This window comes from Manis pentadactyla, chromosome 11 (assembly GCF_030020395.1).
Source record: "Manis pentadactyla isolate mManPen7 chromosome 11, mManPen7.hap1, whole genome shotgun sequence".
NCBI classification, from domain to species: domain Eukaryota; kingdom Metazoa; phylum Chordata; class Mammalia; order Pholidota; family Manidae; genus Manis; species Manis pentadactyla.
Genome location: NC_080029.1, coordinates 119,864,502 through 119,872,223, shown reverse-complemented (window position 1 = coordinate 119,872,223; position 7,722 = coordinate 119,864,502). Strand labels below are relative to the sequence as shown.

The 7,722-nt window shown below is 42.5% G+C and overlaps 1 pseudogene; it reads left to right on the top strand.

Moving 5' to 3' along the window:
* Positions 1-1,601: 1,601 nt before the first annotated feature.
* Positions 1,602-6,961, top strand: LOC118923593 (probable sodium-coupled neutral amino acid transporter 6; annotated as a pseudogene).
* The last annotated feature ends 761 nt before the right edge of the window (positions 6,962-7,722 follow it).

Sequence of the window (7,722 nt, the reverse complement as noted above, 5' to 3'; positions counted from 1 at the left end):
GTGGGGGAGGGCCCCGTGGAAGGGCTCCCATCTCAGGCACCTCCGTCCGCATTCACAGGAAAGACAAGCCCTGGATCCTACAGCGGGAAGCTCCTCCACCCTCCGCACTTCAGGTTCTTTTTCTCCTCTGGCTCCAGAGCCTCCCGCAGGCTTTCATTTTTTAATAAATATTTGTTAGTATTAAATTTTTTTAAATAGTCTTTTCACCCATCCCCAGTTTTTAAAAAGTTGAGTGACCTTTGCCTTTCCTCCCTTGACGTTTCCCCCAGGCCATACACAAGCGGCTTCCTCCAAGAGGACGCACCATAACCTAGGCTGCCAGAGGCTTCCTCACCTGGTACGTCGGGTAGCCCAATACACTGGTGTTGCAACCACTGTGGGAGGTCATGGTGTCTCCTTGCCTCCTTTCCACCCTAGCTTCTGGCTCACCGCCCTTCTCAACTGCCACAGAACCTCACCCACTGTCCCAACAGCCGTTCCTGCCCCTCCCCCGCCCCAGGGGAGCACCAGGAGTCCGAACACATAACATGGGGGCAGTGTTTCCTCTCATTTGCCAGGTCTGCTTCAATCCCTTTGTCCTGCCCAGGTCTCTGTGGAGCTCCAGACACCTCCAGCTATGCTTGCAAAGTTCTCACAGACATACTGCCACACTCAAGAAGTCTTTGAGAAACGCAGTCATCCTCTTTCCATCTTGCACCTGTCTTGTGCCCTTGTATGATCACCTACCACTCACAGACAGTGGGTCCTGCCAATTCCACCTGTTTAATGTTCTGAAACCCATCTTATATTTCTTTTTCCACTTCCTTAGAATATCTCTTTGTTGTCTCTGCCCTGGATTGCTGCAACAGACTTTCACCTGGCCTCTCTGCTACAGGCGTGCTCTCCATCCTATTCTCCACAAAGGTACTGAGATTGATGCCTCTAAAATGCAAATCTGATTGTGTTTCTCTTCTGCTTAAAATACTCTGATTGCACCCCACCACTATGAGCTAAAGTCCTAACTTCTTAGTATGAATTGGTTAAACCCAGCTAGATCTAGTTTTTCTGCTTGTTATCTAACCTCATGCAATCATTCAATACCTCCTCCGTGCTTGGGGTTGCGTTTGCTACTGAAGGTGCAGTGATATGTTGGTGTCTTTCATGTGTATCTCCAGATCTACCCTCCATCCTTGTTCATGGAGGCTGACAGATATGGACGACATCAGTGGGTTCCCTTGCCATCCATATTCTGATTAGGTTTGACTAATGGCAGGAGATCCAGAGCTCTGTGTGTTTCTTCATTGCTTCTCTCCTTCCCGGATTTCAGATGGTTGTGTGTCCCTTTACCTAACACAGAGCTCCTGGCAGGCGGCCCTCTTCTTAGAGCCAGTTTTCTCTTCTGGTAACTGCTCTTTTCACTTAAGTGATCAGGCTTAAGAGTGGTAATGATTTTCCACTGATGGTTTCCTTAAGTCCTTTCAGTTCAGTGGGGGAACTTATACACAGTCCGTTAGAACGCCGGGAGGGCAGTGATAGTAGATCGCAGATGGACCTGGTAGGTGGCCAGGCCAGTGAGCAGCATGGAGGCACCCTGGGGGATCATCAACGATTAACCCGCTGGTATGTCCAAAGAGGCTAAGGGAGGAGAATTGAGCCCTTTGCTGAGCAACGAACTTCACAGACAGGGTTCCCCAGGTGTTTCATTTGCTCTTTGTGTTTAATTTGATGAATGCCATCATGGTAAGTGGCATTCTTGGCTTAGCTCATGTTACGGCTCATACTGGTATCCTTGGATTTAGTTTCTTGATGCTGATAGTTGCTCTCCTAGCTTCTTACTCAGTGCATCCCCTGCTTAGTATGTGTATCAGACACCTGTGATATCTCAGGAAGACCTTGGACTCTGTGTATTTGGATTACCTAGAAAGGTGGTGGTGGCAGGCACTATAATAATTCAGAACATTGGAGCCATGTCATCTTTTCTTCCTTTTTTTAAAATTTAAATTTAAAAATTTTAATTTTGATATCATTACCGTACAATTACTTGAACAACATTATGGTTACTAGTCCCCCCAACATACCCCATTACAGGCACTGTCCATAAGCATAGTAAGATGCTATAGAATCATTACTTGTCTTCTCTGTATATACTGCCTTCCCCATGACCCCACCCCCCTATATGATGTGTGTTAATCATAATGCCCCGTTTTCCCCCTTATCCCTCCCTTCCCACCCATCCTCCCCAGTCCCTTTCCCTTGAGTAACTGTTAGTCCATTCTTGGGTTCTGTGTTTCTGCTGTTGTTTTGTTCCTTCAGTTTTTTCTTTGTTCTTATACTCTACATATGAGTGAAATCATTTGGTATTTGTCTTTCTCTGCCTGGCTTATTTCACTGAGCATAATACCCTCTAGCTCCATCCATGTTGTTGCAAATGGTAGGATTTGTTTTCTTCTTATGGCTGAATAATATTCCATTGTGTATATGTACCACATCTTCTTTATCCATTCATCTACTGATGGACACTTAGCTTGCTTCCATTTCTTGGCTATTGTAAATAGTGCTGTGATAAACATAGGGGTGCATATGTCTTTTTCAAACTGGGCTCCTGCATTCTTAGGGTAAATTCTTAGAAGTGGAATTCCTGGGTCAAATGGTATCTCTATTTTTTTTTTGTATCATTAATCTACAATTACATTAAGAACATTATGTTTACTAGGATCCCCCCTTCACCAAGTCCCCCCCACAAACCCCATTACAGTCACTGCCCATCAGTATAGTAAGATGCTGCAGAATCCCTACTTGTCTTCTCTGTGTTGTACAGCTCTCCCTGTGCCCCCCTACTATACATGCTAATCGTAATGCCCCCTTTCTTTTTCCCTGCCCTTATCCCTCCCATCCTACCCATCCTCCTCAGTCCCTTTCCCTTTGGTAACTGTCAGTCCATTCTTGGGTTCTGTGATGGTGCTGCTGTTTTGTTCCTTCAGTTTTTCTTTGTTCTTATATTCCACATATGAGTGAAATCATTTGGTACTTGTCTTTCTCCACCTGGTTTATTTCACTGAACATAATACCCTCTAGCTCCATCCATGTTGTTGCAAATGGTAGGATTTGTCTTCTTATGGCTGAATAATATTCCATATGTACCGCTTTTTCTTTACCCATTCATCTACTGATGGACACTTAGGTTGCTTCCATTTTTTGGCTATTGTAAATAGTGCTGTGATAAACATAGGAGTGCATCTGTCAGCGTGATTATGACCTTTATTTTGAAATCTTTTTCAGGGAGATTGGTTAAGTCTATGTCCACAGGCCCTCTCTTGGGGGTTGTCTGGGTAATTCTGGACTGGACCAAATTCTTCTGCCTTTTCATGGTGGTAGAGATAGCTGTAGGCAGGTAGCACATGCGTCAGCTGGGAGAACAAAGTCCTTTCCTGCTTGCTGGTCGCCTTGCCCTTCTCTGCTGCCTGCGTTGGTTACCCGCAGTCCTGGAGCAGCCTTCGGGTTAATCCCCTAAGCTGCTGTGGGCGGGGTCTCCGTCAGGGTAGCACAGAGCCCTGTGGGCAGTGGCAGGCATGTCGAGTGTGCTCTCCTGCGAGAGCGGCGCCCCTGCCAGGCAGCTGCGTGCTGGCGGCAGTCTTTGGGTCTGGCCTGGGTGGCTGTGCAATGGGAGGAGATTCTGGGTGGCTGCTGGGGGCACGGCTGCTCCTGGACCGCTCTGCTGCCACCGCTGCAGGCTCACACAGGCCACTCCCCACCACGGGTGCATGTGGCCGCTCTCCCACTACTGAGCTGGTGTGTCCGGGTCCGTGCCAGCTGGGGGAATGACTGGCAGGCTCCTTATCACTGTGAGGGGCTTCAGAGCTGCACTGCCGCCCAAGGGGTTAGGTCACCTAGAGTTCCCTGGAATTCCCAGCTGCTGGGCTGAGTGTGCTGGGACGATTTTGTCCAACTGTGAGGTCCCTGTCCCTTTAAGACTTTCAAAAAGCACTCGCATTTCTTTTGTCCCAGGGTAGCCGGTTGCGGGGACCCACTCACAGGTTTTGCTTTTCCATTCCTCTAATATCCAGCACACCGTGCACTGTGTATCTGCGCTCCCGGTGTGGATTACTAGAGCTGCTTGTTTAGCAGTCCTGGGCTTTCACTCCCTCCCCACTCCGACTCCTTTCTTCCCGCCAGGGAGCTGGGGTGGGGGTGTGCTCGGGTCCTGCCAGGCCACGGCTTGTATCTTATCCCCTTTGTGTGATGCTGAGTTCTCGCAGATGTAGATGTAGCCTGGCTGTAGTACTATATCCACTGGTCTCTCTTTTAGGAATAGTTGTATTTGTTGTATTTTCAAAAATATTTATGTTTTTGGGAGGAGATTTCCACTGAACTACTCACACTGCCATCTTGGCTCCTCCCCTCATTGTGGTTTTAATTTGCATTTCCCTGATGATTAGCGACGTGGAGCATCTTTTCATGTGTCTGTTGGCCTTCTGAATTTCTTCTTTGGAGAAGTGCCTGTTCAGATCCTGTGCCTATATTTTTCTTGGGTTTGTTTGTTGAGGTGTGTGAGCTCTTTGTATATTTTGGATGTCAACCCTTTATCAGATCTATCATATATGAATATATTCTCCCATACTGTAGGATGTCTTTTTGTTCTACTAATGGTATCCTTTGCTGTACAGAAGCTTTTTAGTTTGATAAAGTCCCACTTGTTCATTTTTGCTTTTGTTTCCCTTGCCTGGGGAGATATGTTCATGAAGAAGTTGCTCATGTTTATGTCCAAGAGATTTTTGCCTATATTTTTTTCTAAGAGTTTTATGATTTCATGACTTTCATTCAGTCTTTGATCCATTTTCAGTTCATTTTTGTGTACGGGGTTAGACAATAATCCAATTTCATTCTCTTACATGTAGCTGCCCAGTTTTGCCAACACCAGCTGTTGAAGAGGCTGTCATTTCCCCATTGTATGTCCATGGCTCCTTTATCATATATTATTTGACCATATATGCTTGGGCTTATATCTGGACTCTCTAGTCTGTTCCACTGGTCTATGGGTCTGTTTTTGTGCCAGTACCAAATTGTCTTGATTACTATGGCTTTGTAGTAGAGCTTGAGGTCAGGGAGAAAAATTCCCTCTGCTTTATTCTTCCTTCTCAGGATTACTTTGGTTATTTGGGGTCTTTTGTGGTTCCACGTGAGTTTTAGAACTATTTGCTGTAGTTCATTGAAGAATGCTGTAGGTATTTTGATAGGGATTGCATTGAATCTGTAGATTGCTTTAGGCAGGATGGCCATTTTGACAATATTAATTCTTCCTAGCCAAGAACATGGGATGAATTTCCATTTATTAGTGTCCTCTTTAATTTCTTTTAAGAGTGTCCTGTAGTTTTCAGCATATAGGTCTTTCACTTCCTTGGTTAGGTTTATTCCTAGGTATTTTACTCTTTTTGATGTGATTGTGAATGGAATTGTTTTCCTGATTTCTCTTTCTGCTAGTTCATCATTAGTGTATAGGAATGCAACTGATTTCTGTGTATTAATTTTGTATCCTGCAACTTGCTGAATATTAGATATTAGCTATAGTAGTTTTGGAGTGGATTCTTTAGGGTTTTTTTTGTGCAATATCATGTCATCTGGAAATAGGGACAGTTTGACTTCTTCCTTGCCAATCTGGATGCTTTTATTTCTTTGTGTTGTCTGATTGCCATGGCTAGGACCTCCAGTACTATGTTGAATACAAGTGGGGAGAGTGGGCATCCTTGTCTTATTCCTGATCTTAAAGGAAAAGCTTTCAGCTTCTCCCTGCTAAGTGTAATGTTGGCTGTGGGTTTGTCATATATGGCCTTTATTATGTTGAGGTACTTGCCTCTGTACCCATTTTGTTGAGAGTTTTTATCATGAACAGATGTTGAATTTTGTCAAATGCTTTTTCAGCATCTATGGAGATGATCATGTGGTTTTTGTCCTTCTTTTTGTTGATGTGGTGGATGATGTTGATGGATTTTCGAATGTTGTACCATTCTTGCATCCCTGGGTGGAGCCATGTCATCTTATCTTTTAATTATTGAAACAGAGCTTCCTGATGCTATTTCAGAATTTTTGTCTGGAGATTATAGTGGGTCTTGGTATCCTGATGGACAAATACTACTAATAACTATCTGTGTTCTCATTATGTTCCCTCTTGCACTTATTCCTACAATAGTCTCTCTTGGCTAAACAAGTAGTTTATCATTTTTCTTTATGGTGTTCTTTGCTCTTGTGATAATAATTTAAAAATCCCTTGTCTATCCCTTGTCCTCTGAGATTAAATTATGTAGAGCAGTACCTCCAGATTTCAAATGTTACAGATGATTGTAAACCAAAGCTATTTCATTTCTCCAGAGAGAGTGCTTATGCCATACCAACTATGGCTTTTTCATTTCTCTCCCATACCTCAGTATCACCCATATGCCATGAACTTCAAAGCTCTTCAAAGAGAAGAGTGCAGAATGTAGCCAATACAGAATTGCTCTAAGTTTTCTCATTTATTTTATATCTATGCTCTTTGGGTACCTCACTTTTTATGACCAAGTGGCATCAGACTTACTACAAGGTTATAGTAAATACTTACCACATAATATTGTTATCATCTCTGTGAAGTTATGCATACTATTTGCTCTGCTTTTGACAGTCCTTCTAATCCGTTTTCCTGCAAGGAAAGCTTTAGTGATGATGTCTTTCTCCAATTTTCCATTCTCATTCTTTACCACTCTAGCTATAAGTATTATGATTGTCGTACTTGTGACATATGTTCCTGACATAAGGAGTGTATTTGGTGGAGTTGGTGCCAGGATGTCAATGTGTTTGATTTTTTGTATTCCCAGGACTATTTTATTTTAAACTTAACTGAGAGGATTTTCTGTCATGGAAAAAGCTTGGAGCTTTTGTTTGGCTCCTCTTTGGAATTTTGGTTGGGGATTTTATTTTAGCATTAACCATTTTTAATTGGATTAATAAATGAAATATTTTCCCACTTCTTATGAAGAATAATTTACCTCCATATGCAAAAAAAGAATAATTCTGGAAGGCATCTTGGATAAATCTTGATATGGGTTCACATTTTTGTAAACATTAACTAAAAAAGGCAGAGCAAAATGGGAATGGGTAGGGGAAGTAGGCTTATAGCAGTTTTAATCAAAATAAGAAACAAACTAAAATGCTCTTAAATATATTACGTCAATATTTGTGTATTTACTGTTTTTTATAATTAATAGACTTAATTTTTTAGGTTAGTTTTAATGCTTACAGAAATATTAAGTAGAAATACATAGAGTTTCCTTACATTCCCTCACCCTCAACACACCCATAGTTTCTCATATTATTAACATCTTGCATTAGTATGGTATATTTTCTATACTTGATGAGCCATTATTCATACATTATTATTAACTGAAGTCCATAGTTTACATTAGGGTTCACTCTTGATGGCAACCATTGGCACTCATTGGCAACCACTTATCTTTTTACTGCCTGCATTAAAAACTATGAGCCTATTCCAGAATGATCCTGTTGGCATCACATAGTATCTAACCTTTCAGACTGGCTTCTTTTACTTAGCAATGTGCAATTAAGTTTCCTCCATGTCTTTTCATGTTTGATAGCTCATTTCTTTTTATCACTGAATAATATTTCATTGTATGGATGTACTAGCTTGCTTTTCCATTCACATGTTGAAGGATCTCTTGGTGCTTCCAAATTTTGGCAGTTATGAATAAAGCTGCT